This window comes from Canis lupus, chromosome 14 (assembly GCF_011100685.1).
Source record: "Canis lupus familiaris isolate Mischka breed German Shepherd chromosome 14, alternate assembly UU_Cfam_GSD_1.0, whole genome shotgun sequence".
In the NCBI taxonomy this organism is placed as follows: Eukaryota; Metazoa; Chordata; class Mammalia; order Carnivora; family Canidae; genus Canis; species Canis lupus.
In genome coordinates this window covers 44,085,910-44,101,366 of record NC_049235.1, presented here as the reverse complement: position 1 = coordinate 44,101,366, position 15,457 = coordinate 44,085,910, and the positions used below count along the sequence as shown (strand labels likewise).

The 15,457-nt window shown below is 42.9% G+C and overlaps 2 long non-coding RNA genes across 2 annotated transcripts in view; both read left to right on the top strand.

Annotated features, from left to right (window-relative positions):
* Window positions 1-2,561: 2,561 nt before the first annotated feature.
* LOC111098693 lies at window positions 2,562-7,911 on the top strand. The gene is made up of 3 exons (XR_005369225.1): window positions 2,562-2,717; window positions 7,025-7,140; window positions 7,690-7,911. It is a non-coding gene; the product is annotated as an uncharacterized LOC111098693 (long non-coding RNA).
* Window positions 7,912-11,967: 4,056 nt separating this feature from the next.
* Window positions 11,968-15,457, top strand: part of LOC119867269 — a 64,647-nt gene continuing 61,157 nt past the window's right edge. Inside the window, exon 1 of the long non-coding RNA XR_005369224.1 lies at window positions 11,968-12,057. This is a non-coding gene — a long non-coding RNA (uncharacterized LOC119867269). The remainder of the gene's footprint in view (window positions 12,058-15,457) is intronic.

Here is a 15,457-nt window from a genome sequence, read left to right as displayed (position 1 = left end):
CAGGAAAAAGGGCAGAAAGGCTGTGTATTTCAATCTCTGGACCAATGATCTTTATTGCAACCAGAGTAGCTATCTTTTACTTTTATGTATTGGGAATCCGAGTGACATTTCATTTGAATAAAGAATTCTGTAGCTCCACCAACACATACAACATGCATCAAACTGTAATACAAACAACAAACAGCATAACACAAAAATACAAACAAGATCTGAAAACCACCACTTTAATGCTTATATCCCTAAGGACAAACTGTACCAACCATATCTTTTTATTTTTTGTATTCTGATGCATTGACATCTGGGGCCTCACTGACCCTGGAGGAACTGCACCACCCAGAGTCTTGCATGCCTTTCATGTGCAAACCAACCAATACCCCCAGCCACAGTATCTTTTAGGGTCTCACGTTCCAAGCTGCTAATTCCCCTGCCCTAATCGCTCCAGGGCCAAGTGCCAGGCCATTGGGTGCAGCTCCTATGCCCTAGAACCGCTGAGATTATTCAAACTAACTAATCCTAAACTGCTCAGCATGCCTTGCTTTTTCCTTCCCACAGAAACCACAAGAAAAGCTCTTGCTCACACTTCTACATACCTCCCTCCTCCTTCTTCCCACCCGCCACCCTACCTTGCTCCCTCTGCCTCCTGCCTGACCTCAGTGCTCCTCTGTGTGGTCCTGCATGGCACCAAGCTTCCTACTTCCAGGGAACTGTAAACAATTTTTAGCTTCATGATCATCATTTCCTTGTCTGCATGTCTTCTCTACTTAATTCAGATGAATCCCAGCTATCCTTAAAATACAAAATAGGGCTCCAGGCCTGGTGAGCAATGCCCATGTATTGTTAGTAGTAGGATCTGGTATTAGCATGAAAAGGAATTTTTTTTTTTTGGATGAAAGCAGCTTGTCCAGGAACCTTGAGCACCTATGCAGTTGCATTCGTGGTGGGTAACTTCCCACAGCAAGAAACACAGCTGGTGTGGGGCTTGTTTCTAGGATAAGGGAAGGCTCTCCTAACCAGCAGAGCTCTGACATGCAGCTTTGGGCCTTTTGGATTGAAGGACTCAGCCATAGGTGGGTGGCCTGGTGCTAGCTAATCTATTAATCCTTTCTCCTATATCCCTGCCATAGTCAAGAGGCTGATGTGCTCTTTTAAAGATATAGAGTCAAAGACTATGACTGCAGGATGTTGTGCCATGACAACATGGATGTTTCTGTTGCAATTAAATTAGTCAAGTTGTCCAAGGCAAGATAATTTAAATACATCACAGATGTGTGGAGACACTAGGTAATGCTTGTGATACTTGGAATAGAGGTGGAGATTCAGATGAAAGGAAGCAGATTTTTTTAAAGGATGCTTCATAGATTTCCTCTCCTTGGGGGAGGGGGGGACAGTTGCCTCTCTACTTGGCCATTGGCCTTGGAAATGAGGAAAAAATAAGAAGAGGAAAAATGTGCTGTCTTCTATAGACGGTCAGGGCCCTCTCAGCTCCGTACTGCCTCCTCCCGACCCATCACTAGAAGAGTGAGGTAGAACTAGGAGCCAGGGCATTTTATTAGGTCATAGTTCTGGGGATAGAAACTTTCACTGGAATAAGCAAAAGGAATAAAGATCTGATCCCACACAACAACTGCATCTTGGTCATTTGTCTCACAGCCACGGCTTTATTCTCAGGAGGTAGGATGACTCTCAGGAAGAGCTCTGCCCTCAGCCAGCCTGGGATAAGCAGCTCAGACTGACTATGCTCCAGATATCGATGTAAACACAATCCCACTCTCACCTCACCTTGTTGGCTCATCTGCCTGTCCTCAGGACTAGGACTTTTATCACCATGGGATGGTGAGTTCAGTAGGTCTGCTTTGGTTGTGACTGAAACTCAACTCACATGAGCTCACTATAAAAGTGGGTGTAATGTTCACGGAGGCTAACCACAGGTCTTAGGGCAAATAGCCCTAAGTACTCAAAGGCCACCAGAATTTTGCTAAGGCTGTAGCTATGGCTGGTTATACGACCACCAACAGCCCCCAGGCTCATGATGTCCACATGTGCCACTAGAAGAAAGTAAGAGGCTCCCTGGTCCAGTGAGAGCACCAAGGAAGGGCTCTGACTGAGCAGCTTAAACCAGGCATCCAGGCTGGGTAACACTTTAGCCAGGGGAAGAAAGTGTTATGAAAGAACCAGAAGCCCTCACCAAGATCACACTGTAACAGTAGAGCAGAGAAACGAGAATTTCCTGGGAAAAAGTATTAGTGTATTTAAGTTACAGCAAGGGCTCCCAAGTGGGGATGATTTGGTCCCCACCGCATCCCCCCCGGAGGACATTTGGAAATATCTGGAGACAGTTTTGATTGTTACAACCATGTGTGTAGGGGGTGCTACTGACATCTAGGGTGTCAAGGTCAGTGATGCTGATAAACATCCTACAATATAGAGAACAGCCCCTACCCCCAACAAAGAGGTATTCAGTCCAAAATGTCAATAGTAGTGAGGTTTAGAAACAAATCCTAAGCTAGGAGGTAAGGAAGCAGTGGAGAGAAGATTACATTTGCTGGAAGGAGACAGCAGTGTTGGGCTGATTTGACAGGAGAAGTCTCTCCCAATGCTAAGCTACGGAGGCTGGGATTTAAGCCTCCATAAGGAGCCTCTTGACCAACTCTGTTTCTCATGTTTCACCTGCCTGAGTCGGGGCAGGAGCCTTCTGCATGACGCAGCCTCATTGGCAGGTACTTCATGCTTTTGGGGATTGGGGGTGGGTAAAGGCCTCCCATTATTAAAGGTTTATTAAAGCCTTTATCTCCATTCCTAGACCTTTAGCTCTTGGGCACTACATGAGATGGCTGGGTCCCCTGGGAGCAAGGTCCTCTCGGCTTATGCACTCAGCCTGTCCACTACCCTCTCATGCTCTCCCTCACAGGGAACTGTGTGCCTCACTGCATGAGCCTCTCTCTGGCTTCTGCACCTCTGTGGGGGTAGATCCTTTTCCTCTAACTGGCTAGCTACTCTCTTCCTTTCAAGGCTGGGCTCATGGGTCACTCCTCCAGGAAGCCTTCCATGAACCAAACACACACACACACACACACACACACACACACACACACACACTTTCTGAGGGAATGTGCCCTGCACCTGTGCTCCTAAGGCATTTTAGGCTCACCTCCGCCAGAGTCAGAATCATGAAATACCAGAGTGAGATTTTTGGTCCCACGACTCCAAACACCAGTAACCTCCTTGAACAAAGTGACTGTTGTAGTCTCTGCTGGACCTCCAGCACTGAGGATGGTGCCTACCCCAGTGAATATGACTTTACTTGCTTTGAAGGCAGCAGACTGGATAAAATGACCTCTAGTGGCTCCTTATGACCTTAAGGTTTTTGACAACATAATAAATGGGAAAGGTCAGAGGTCAAAGGCGATCTTTAATGCATAGCCTTGCAATGCAAATGACTCTTCTATAAAAAAAAGAACCAGAGTGCCAATAAAGCCCAATCTTTGTCCTACCTAGAAAGGCCTCAATCCAAAATGCCAGCCTGAAGGCCCTTTTTTTCCTGAGGATGTGTTAAGAGCTCTTGTTCTCAGCCTGGCACTGACGTAGTTAAATCTGCACCATTTGCTGTGTGAGGCTTTGATTCTGCTGACTTTATTTCAAGCAATCAAAAATATCTAATTTGCATTCACATTCACATCAGTGGCCCATATGTTAGCCCTGCTTAAAAGCTATAGGCTTGCATTCATTATGAAAGACTTGGCTCTCCTTCCTTATCTTTTCACTTGAAAATTATTGAGATACTGTCGCTACAAAGGGTTATATTTAGCGAAGACACAGCATTTCCGTGTGCGTATGTGTCTCTGCCCATATCTGTGTGTCTGAAGGGATCTGGTATTTGCATCTTCCTCCAAAATATCTGATAACTTTCAAAATGGGAAGAGGAAGAGCCGTCTCTTTCTCTAGCCATTTTATATGTGACAGCGCTGCCTCCTACCTAAGGCATCATTAAAATACTGCGTTGCAATATGTCGGTGCACATGATTCTAGACCACACACTGAGCCCCGATAAGCAGGCCCCTCTGGAGAGCTGCAGTGAGAAATTCACAGTTTCTTGAGAAGGAGGTTGGCCAGGGTTTGCTCCTGGGATTCAATCACATCTCAATTAGATTCCACTCACCAGTGGAAGGGCTGGTCTGGGTCTTCCTTTACTTCTTTTAGTGAGCCCCTACTATGTGATAAGCCCTCTTCTATGTAGAGTCCCAGAGATCCGTGATGAAGGATTTCTGTAATCAAGGAATTTACAAGGAGCAAGGACAGAGAAGGGTGAACATTGCAACAATTATGACTATTGGAGAAATGCCAGAGTATTGGGGAAAAGTGCTCAGGGAGCACCTTAAGGGGAAGAAGGGCTCTTCCTGGAGAGTCAGAGTAGTGGGCAGGATGAGGTGGGAAGGGAGGTCATCACAGAGCTGGGCATATCTGACCTACATGCATGTGAAGGAGCTCATGGTTGGGGAGGAGCAGAGAAAGGACAGAACGGCAGGAGGAAGAGCAGGACGTGAGTTCAGAAAGCATTTTCGGTCTACTCCTTGGCAGGTTGTGACCCTACCTCTGATTGTGGCATAAATGAAAGATGCAGTGGCTAGGGTGTGTCCAGCCAACTACCACAGTCTCTTTGTCTTCTAGAAGACTATGTGAGAAACTGGAAAAGTGGTTGTCTAAAGAGGAAGACTGGGGACAGAAGTCAAGAGAAATCTATATCCCTTTGACCTGCTTGGATTTTTCCTGCTCTGCATAGGCATTACTATTTAAGGACAAATTAGATACTTTCAACTGATAATTCTAGGTATCAATCCATTTCAAAAGTTTTATCATTAAGGAAACTAAGCTGAGGAACCGTATCATGACGTCAAGTCAAAAAGGCCTAATAAAGTGAAGGGGGTTCAAGAGTATGTATGTATATTCAGTACTTTAATCCTAACAATGACAGCTCCCTCCCAACTGCTCTGGACTGACGGACACCCCAGCGAGTTGGGAAGTGGACTGAGAGGCAGGGCGCTGGAGGACATGGATCACAGGAAGGTACAGTGCAGGGAGTGGGGAGAGATGTGGTAGGAGAGCAGTTTGGTTTCCACTATAATCATGGGGGACACCCTTGCTTAAGAGTCAGCCAATACAAACCCAGGCTCCCAAGGACAGGTCAGAAACACACACACTCTGCTGTGCAAATTGCTAAGAATTGCTCGGTTCAGTAGGAGCGCAGGCTGAAAGAGAAAGAAAGCTGGGCCATCCCCCAGGCCTGGTCTGGGACTCCATTTGGTCCCTGTATTGTGCCTTCTAGTTGTGCAGGGCAAGTCTGTACAATGGCCCTGGAAAGGGGTATGGGAGAGGGAAGCTTCTAGCTCTCCCATTCAGAGGGTGGAGGTTTAGGGTATTCTCTTTTGGAATTCCTAAAAATCATGCTTCCTAAGTGGCCAACTGCATACAGGTGTCCCCTAGCACTCACTAGCCCCTTCTTTTATTGATAGGAATATTCTAACAGGGTGTGTGGCCATCCAGCTAGAAACTGCATTTCCCTGCCACTCTTGCTCATATCAGGCTAATGAGGTATGAGAGCATGTGACTGTGTAGCTTCTGGGTCATTGCCTGAAGACAGACAGCTTCTCCTGGATCCCTCTTTTCCTCTTTAGCTGTCCAGATGAGAGTGATGCTGGAGGCAGCCTTGGAGGTTATGTGTCAAAGATGACCAAGTCACATGAGAGAGTTACTGCATTTTGGAGCCTCTTTGTTATACCTGTTTACCAATACCAGACCACTAAATTTATACAAATAATCCATGCTAAATATAAAGATCCTAGGCTCTCAATACTAAGAGATAAATATTTTGGTGTGAGTGCTTTTAGGTTTTTCTGTGTGTAACATATATGTATTTCATATCTTACATATTTCTAACATGTATTTCTAATACATGTGTATATTGCTAATAAACACAAATATATATATATATTATATTTACAATAATATATATATATTATATATATATTATTCTCACCTAATAATGTATCATGAAAATAAAGAACTACAACATCATGTAATGCCTGCATGATAGTCTAGGATATGGATGCTTCGTAAACCATCTAGACAGATCTTTGGGGCTGTACTTTTGTGTATTATAATGCAGTGACTAAGGTAAGTGGCTTTGGAGTCCAAGAGACATGGGTTCAGCCAAGTCAAGTCGTTGGACTTTAAACAAGTCCTGCTAAACCTCAGTTTTTGGTTTTGACAAATGGGGAGGATAATGGTACCTACTTTATGAGGTTGCTGTGAAGTGAAATTATCTAATGTTGTAAGTATGGCTAATGTTGGTCCTGGTGCATAATAAAGACCCCACCAATGTTAGACATAATATTAATAACATTCACTATGCTTGCTATTATACAAGATACCATGGCATTCATCTTATCCCTTGAATTTTCTCATCTGGTGAACTCATAAGAGCCAAGCAGCTTGAGCTTTAGATGGCTTATCCTAAGGTGGTGGGCGGAGGCTAATTTTACCCACAGGTCATGAAGTGAAGGGTATTGTTGGTGTCTTTTCCTTGCGTTCTCCTGTTTATGTCATCTCAAAGCCAGGGTTTGATTGGGGCTCCTGAACTCTCCTTGCTGCCTTTGTGCCTGCCTCATTCTTCCTTTTTTTGTTTGTTTCAATTTTTTATTTAATTCTAGTTAGTTACTATATGGTGTAATATTAGTTTTAGGAGTAGAATTTAGTGATTCATCCCTTTCATATGATACCCAGGCTCATCACAACGAGGCCCTTCTTAATGCCCATCACCCATCTAGCCCATCTTCCCTCTAGCAACCCTCAGTTTGTTCTCTATAGTTAAGAGTTTGTTTTATGGTTTGCCTCTCTCTCTTTTCCCCTCATGTTCATCTGTTTCATTTTTTAAATCCACTGTTCTTTGGTGTAAGAAGTCCTGTTGCTCCTTCAGTGCCCTGTTCAAATGACTTCCTTTCCTCCCCTTTGCACTCTGCATCACTGTAAGAACAACCATCTCAGCCTGCTCTGTCCAAATTGAAGAGCAAGAAATGCCAGTCAATTTACCAGCTACATTCAGATTGCCTGAGAATCCTGACTTTATCATTCACAGTATGACCTTGGGTAAGTTACTTAAGTTTCTTCCTGCCTCATTTCCGTCATCTGTAAAATGGGGATAATGGTATTTTATTTCATAGGGTTGTGATGATATCTGTGGTATGTGTGATATATGTGTGATATATGTGATGATGTCTGTAAAGTACTTGGTGTAATCTTTGGAACACAGAAAGGATTAAAAAATGTTTATTATTAGTAGTACTATCAGTAATAGCAGAAGGAGGAGGAAGGAAAGGGAGAGGAGGAGGAGGAAATGAAAAGGAAGAGGAGGATGAAGAAGGGGAAGGAGAAGAAGAAGTAGCCATAGTAGTAGGAAGTAGTACCTCCATAGCCCTTGCTCAGGGAAACAGCCGGGTGCTGTTTACACTGGGATAACCACTGGGGATGAACCAAAGATTAGGCAGGGCCATACATGCGTGTGGCATGGCCATAGATCTGTGTGGCCTGGTTTGAAATGATGATATACACGAATTACATATTCTCATTTTGAATCTGAACAAACCACATATGAAAGTTGTCAGTGATGGAAGGGCAACTTCATTTTATGTCTTACAGATGAATCAGAGGAGTTAAGAGGAAGCAAGAAGCAGAGTAAAACAGATGCTCAGAGAAAATCAGAGAGAGAGAGAGAGAGGAAGAGAGAGAGAGAGATCAAGAACAAGCACAAACTTGTAGCCTCTGTGAAAGGTTGTCCAGGTTCCTGGCCACTTTCCACCTTCCAGTTCCAGTCCCCAGGAGTCCTGGCTGTACTTTGGCTTCTGTCCTTTGATTTCAGTAAGTGTCCTTTGTGTGACTTTCTAATAAATGTGCCCATTTCGAAGCTACACTGAGGGACTCTGTTCTAGTTGCCCCAAAAAGCTCCAACTACAAATGAGAGGCAGGCATGTCATGTTCCACCTCTAAATTGTAGACTGGGAACATCTTTAAGGCAAAGAGTGAAATCAGTGTTTTTACTTTAAAAATATTTCAAACATATAAAATATAAGAAACAATTAATGTGCATCTGTGAACCCAATTCAGCTTTAGCAATTGCTGAATTAAATAGTTTTGCCATGTTGGCCTCATAATTTTTAAAAAGAAATAAAGCATTTCAGTACAGATGAAATCTCTTGGATACTCATCCTTAATCTCATTGTCCATCTTTCTCAAAAGTAGCCACTATCTTAATTTTGGTATCTATCATTCGCATGTGAGATATATCTATCATTTTGGATTATTTAAACTTTACCAAAATGATCTAATTTGCAACTTCAACATGTTATGGTTTTGAAAGCTATTTAGTCAACTCTACAGGTAGATGGAAATTTTTCTTCCCTAATCATGCTTCCCTCTCCCTTGCCCTGACCCCTTTAACATAATGTTGGCGTGCCTTCACCGCCCCCCACTATCTGATCCAAATGTTGAGCATCTTTTCACCTTCCATGCATTTTAAACGTTACCCTTCAGACACATTTTCTAGCAGGAGCTTTATTCTCTCCTATGCTTGTCTCTCATCTTTCCTGCCATCAAATTAGTCATCCAAGTATATTGTAATTGTTTGCATGTCTATCTCACTCACTAAATGTTGAAATCTTGGAATGGGGTCAACAAACTTTTTATGTAAAGGCCAAGATAGTAAATATTTTAGGCTCTGTGGGCCATAAAGTCTCTACCACAACTACTCAGCTCTGCTGTTAGAGTGGAAAAGCAGCCACCTTACAAGATGGCACCTTACAAATGGGCATGCTCACGCTGCAACAGAACTTTATTTATCAACACTGAAATTTGAGTTGCATATATTCTTTGCTTGACTTTTTCCAACTATTTAAATATGTGAAAACAATTCTTAGCTCGAAAGCAATACAAAACCAGATAGTGAGCTGAATCTGGTCCATGGGTTATGATTGCCAACCCCTGTCCCAGAGGCTGTTACAATCACATCTTTCCAGTTTTGCATCTCTATTGCCTGTCCTGGTGTCTGACATGGTATATGCTCACTAGACTTTATTCAAATCAATGAATAACGAGAGGAAATGGCACAAGCAAGAGGTTTAGGACCCAAAACTCATTGGCATGTGAATAGAGCACACACAGAGTCCACGACCAGCATTTTCCAGGACTGTCTCCTAGCAAGGCCAGTAGAACCACTGAAAGCAGTTTAGAGTCAGATCAGGATATCCCAAAGAGTCCAAACAAGAAAGCAATGCCCAGTTGTGAAGATGAGATGGATGGAGAAATAGGGGCCCCTGGCAGCTGGCGTGAGTGGACTGACTCAGAACAATCTGGGGAAAGGTTAAGTCTGGGAGGTTCATCTACCTCCATGCCAGCAGCTGCTACTGCCTCCTCTTTCTCTCCTGCAGCTGCAGGTGTTGGCATTCCGGGTCCTTGAGAAAACTGCTTGGGAGAGGAGGCTCATGTAAAATGGCAGGAAGAGACACCCTACCAGAGGGATGGGACAGAGTTGGAAAGAACTGGGGGAGATGGCCGACATAGTGCAAGGCTGACAGTAGTCTCATCAACCAGGCAGGGGGTGTTAGACATGAGATATGATCAGAGAGTTGGAGCCATGAAAGTTTTTTATTGTGGTTTAGATGGGATCTAAGAATCTTTTGTTGCCATTTATAGGATTGGGAGAAACAGAAGTAAACAAAAGAAGGGGGTGTCTTTTGAGTATACTCAGGTATAACATGATGAGGGCTGGCAGGGAAAATGAGGAAAGAGGATGGTTTTAAGAGAAACTTCAAAGGAATAACCATTAAAACTCTGCATATCCTCAGTGGATGCAGAGAGATGAAACAAAGATGATGCCAAGATTGTGTGCAGAGCTGATTGAAAAGTATGTAATTCCTTTCTCAAAAGAGACAAGGGGTGGAGAAGGGGAAGGGAACAAATTGGAGACCCAAGTCTTGGTTTCTGCCAGTAGAGACTGAGATGACACATGATAAATTCAAAGAGTGGTATCTGTCAGGCTCAAAGCTAGAATTGGATGAGAGGGGCCCGGGGGTGTGTGGGAAGTGTTTAACCACTGGCTCTTCAGCAACAAAAGCATTCTGATCTATCGTACTTGCCAGTGTCTGTGGTACAACTGCTCCTGCCACGGCGGATGGTGAGCTACCAATCTGATGTCACTGAACATAGAGTTGGGAAAAGCGGCCAGGAGGGACTGCTGGGAGCTGGGGTCAACAGGGAGACACCACTGGGAGATGGCAGGGCACTTGAAAATCAAAGGAAAAATAAAGCTTGGGCCCAGACTTTCATTTTACAAAGACAAAACAAAGACTAGCAATGGGACACAGGGCGGAACTGAGCTCTTGAAAGTCGTAGGGTGATTTGGAGGGGGAAGAGCACAGCATCGGGGATTCAGCTGTTAGATACATGGACAGAGCGTGGGGCTGCAAAAACCCTCCATTTGAAGAGTAAGAAAATTATGACATCTACAGTGAGAGAAATATCATTCCCAATGATTATCAGTAACCATAAAAGCATAATAGGGTTGGCGGCAGTTTTCTATTCTAAGTCCTGATTCGCCTACTGCCTGTTTTCCTTAGCTACCAGCACAAATGACTTCAGATGCCAAGGCTCTAAGTTAGCATGCATGTTCCTACAGTAAATCAAAATAAGGGAATGATCCTTATGGGTGTTTACCTGGGAGTCATAAGAGGAGACTGTAAAACCCACCACCTCTCAGATTCCACTGAGAACATCAGAACATCTAGGCCCGGACAAGAACACTTGTCTTTACAGTGGTGGGGATCATCTGCTTACTTCTTCACCATGACTCATAAAACCTTACTTATAAAGAAGTTCCCCTAGAAACACTGATCTCACACACATCACTCCATCTAGTAAAGTTTTACCCGCTCCTTAGACATGCAGGGGTTACAGGTCTCATCAAGTCCTCAAGTCCAGGAAAGTTCAACCACTATTTTTCTGTTGTTAACTGAAGTTTCAATGATGTGATAGTTCTCAGTAATCTCAACACATTGAGTCTGTCTTGCTCTGGTCTTAGGGAAATGAAAGCTCATGCAACTTCACGGTTGAATTTCCCCCCAAAAAATCTCATTGAAATATTACTACAGCCTCCCTTCTTATCTTAAGTTTTTTTTTTTTTTTTTTAAGAATGGCTTTTCTTTAAGCCATTTAAGATCTAAAGACCACGTGATTCACCAGGCTCACTTTGATCTTGCAGAGAAAGTGTTTATAGGGAAACATTTGCAGTCTTGCATGAAAATACTTGTAAGTGGAAATCAGATCTTCAAAACCCACTTGTAACTCACTCATTCTTCTTATTGGGAGCCCCCCTGAACTGCTTAATCAGCAAAGATTCAATTTATTACTTAACACTGTTACTTTACTTCTGTAATCCAAATTAAACTGGCCCTCTGGCGGTGGCCCTAAGGCTCATTTCAATCACACATGAAGCACACACATATCTATAAAAGCTTTAAAGGGTAATATAACTTTTTTTCTAAAGGTTTCCTTAGGATTGGGCAGAGAGGAATTTTACAATTTTATATTTGATATATCCAAATTTTATAAAAGCCTGAACTACATAGCAAGCAAATTTCCCAGTCTCCTTTCTTTCTTAGACTCCCTCTGCTCACTCTTTGTCCTCTCCTGTCTCCCATGTTGGTCTTCTGGCTTCCTTTCTGTTCATTTCCCTCTCTGCCTGCTATGGCCTAAATCTGTGGGTTTCCCCACAATTCACATGTCAGAATCCTAATGCTCCATGTGATGGTGTTGGGCAATTGGGTCCTCAGGGAGTACCTAGGTCATGAGGGTGGAGCCCCCATAAATGAGATTAGCGCTCTTATAAAAAGGACCCCACAGAGCTGCCTAGCACTTTCTGCCATATGAGGACATCATGGAAAGTCTGCAACCCGGAAGAGAGCCCTCACCCCATCATGCTGGCACCCTGAACTCGGACTTCCAGCCTCCAGAACTGTGAGAAACAAATTTCTGTTGTTTATAAGCCACTCAGTCTGTGGTATTTTGTTATAGCAGCCCAAATGGACTAAGACAGTGACCATCTTTTTTGTTAAGGAAAGCAATCTGGTCCTTCCTTAAATCTTCTCAAAACCTCTTCCTGTGAAAGAAAATGTGGTAAATATTTTTAATTTTTTGTCCTGTCTATAAAAATACTTTGTCACAATTGTTGTGCAAACAAATAGTTTGCTTTTAAACCAAATCACTGACGTAACCTGTGGAAGTAGTGGCTCTTGTTGTTGCTCCTCCTTCTAATTTCTTCTCTTCCACAGAATGTGTCTCCATGTTCCCTAGAGACAGAGGAGAAGAGCATCACTGTATTACCTGTGGGCTCTTGCCTATAGACCAATCAGGTGTCTACACAGAGGGCAGGTAGTCCTGATTTCATAGAAGATGAGGGAAGAAGGGATTCCCCTTCTCAACTTGCCCTTATACCACCCTCCCCCTTTCCTCGTGAAAGAAGATTGTGCTACCATAGTGGTATTTCATGAAATCATGTTAGTAGGTCACAGTGGTATTTAAAAAAAAAAAGAAATATGATAGAATAAAATATGAGAGTGCATTAAATGGCAGGATGAGTATAATTTTATGAGAGATTTATTTCAGCTATAACTAACATAAAATGTATTTCTTATTGTGAATTGCAAGTCAAAGATATTTGAAAAGTTTGAAAGCCACTACTCTAGGTAACGTTTTACATGAGAGTTCAGAGATTGTTACTAACTCTGGAGAGTAGACTGGGGTTGGGGAATTAGACATTATCTGCTCTGGCTCTTCTGTGTCCTGTACAAAAGCAAATCATCCCCTTAGGTTTTTGGGGCAGAGAGTTCTCAAATATTCTCTCCAAGGCTTTCAGAGGGTGCTGTACTGGGGTTTTTCTTATTGCCAAACTTCCTCTCCCCACACTCCACAGCCATCTCCTTTAAACTCTACTCCATATAGGGATGCCTGGGTGGCTCAGCAGTTGAGCATCTGCCTTTGGCTCAGGTTATGATCCTGGGGTCCTGGGATCGAGTCCCACATCAGCCTCCCCCTTGGGGAGCCTGCGTCTCCCTCTGCCTATGTTGCTGCCTCTCTCTCTCTCTCTCTGTATCTTATGAATAAATAAAATCTTAAAAAAAAAAAAACAAGAAAATCTCCACCCCAGATAGAGTCCAGTTCTGCCTCCCATTTCGTTTGACCAGAACTCACCATTCCTATCCACAAAACTGATTAAAGCTCAGCCATCATTAAAATCTTCAAGTAAATTACATATTTAACAGCCTTAGGTGTTGAATATCTGCTTCTTAAGGGTTGATGAGCTCTGGTGTCCCTGATGGTGTGTGCATGTGTTTGCCTGGAGGGAGAAAACTCTCCCCTAGGCAGTGCTTCTCAGACTTTAATGGAGATGTTGTCATACTGCAGATTTTTATCCTGTGCATCTAGAGTGGGACCTGAGATTCTGCATTTCTTTCATGTTTCCAGGTGGTGTCAATGCCACTGGTCTTTGCACCATGCTTTGAGAAGCAAGACTTAGCATACTCAACATGAAGCATATGTGGCCACCACTAGAATTAACTCCCTACTAGCATCCCCTTCTTCTCTAGTATATGTAAGAAATCCAAATCCTGCATATTAGCATAGCTTTGATTCTTTCTTAAGAGCTAATATCTTGACCTCATTATGCTAAGAAGATTCAGACATCCTTCTTATTCTGCGTTCTCTTTCATAGGACTAGTACATCTCCAGTAATGTAATGATACAGAGCACTGTGCCCAATCCGCTTCTTCGTGTTCCCTGCAGATGGAAGCTTGGGAGAAGTCCGAGTTTGCCATGCCACATTATGTCCACTGTCCCAATTAGCACTAATAGGTTAAAGTCTCTGATTAGGCTATTTTTTACACCATTGTTTACAATATGAACTCACACACACATGCACACACATATATTTTAGCAGCTCTGAAAACTGTGTCATCCGATTATCATAAGCCAGGTGGTAAGCTGGAAATTATTATGATTGCCTGTGTGTGAAAAAACATGTTATTACTGGTGGAATAACCAAACAGCTCCAATTCCTGGACCTTTCAGTCAACAAAGCATTTGTTGAGGACTGTGAGTTCCAGTAGTTGCCTGAAAACAGCCAGCTGACACATTCTGGTAAGACCCAAGAAACTTTTAGTGTCAAAATTTGCAGGACGGTATCAGTAGCTTAGAAAAGACCAGAACCCAAAGCAGCATGCTTCTTCAGAGAGACGCTCGTCACCTGCACTCTGGAGACTGTGGGCGAGGGTGAGGAGAAAAGCCTGGGCATCAGCAACACTGAGCTGAAAGGTCACTCAGAAGACTTCAATTTGGAGGCAGCTTTACTTTATTTTGCTTGAATTGTCCTTTGATGTGTGTGTACATGCACACACACACACACACACACACACACATACATACAAGATAGTGCAATTTCAGAAATCTGTGTTTAAATAAGTCTAAATAAAAGAGCTATATCAAAGAAAAATTCCAATTAGATAAGAGAGCATTTTATCATAGTTTAGTAAGCAGTTTTTTTTTCCTAGTGGTACATAAAATAAGGTTCATCTTACACTAGATGGCATCTTAAATTGATGGAATATGATATTAGATTTTAAACCACATTTCCTCACTTATGACATGTTCAGGGTTACAAAACATGACTAATCTGGGATCATGATCCACCTTTCCTAGTTCTGGGCCTATTCTGACCCCTACCATATCATATGTCAGAGTGCTGGTGCTAAGCCACAATACCCAGAGAGGGGGACTCTATCTTTTACCCAGCAGAGAGTCTGATATGTAGCAACATTATAGTGACATGTCTTATGCTTTCGTAGAAGTAATGACCAGTAAGTACCAAGTTCAATTTCAGAAAAAGACAAATGTCTCCCTTCTTCCACACCAATGGAGTGTGACCAAGAGGTAGGTGAAGAGGCAGAGTAACTTACCTTTCATGAGGACATCATTAATTTAATGCCATTTGAAAAGTATGAATGATGAAGAAAAAAATAACCCATTCTTTAGCAAACCCATCTAAATTTAATTAGCATAGCAAAAAGAAAGGAACCTTATTAGTGAAGGATTATTATTCCTTTCTACACGGAGGAGTGCTTAATTTGTGCATGGACTCTCTAAAGATGACAGGATGAACAACCTCAGCTCTAGATACATTCAAGCCAGTACCCAAGACACTCTCTGAGTCTTTCAGGAGGCTCATCAGTGATGGAAATGTGTCACTTCCGCCTAAGGCAATGTCATTGCTCAGGGGAAAGTAAAGCACAAGTGTTAGGTCAAGGGAGTTGTATACAGAGAACACCCAAGGGCATAAAGGGTTTCTTCAAAGAAATGTAGAAGG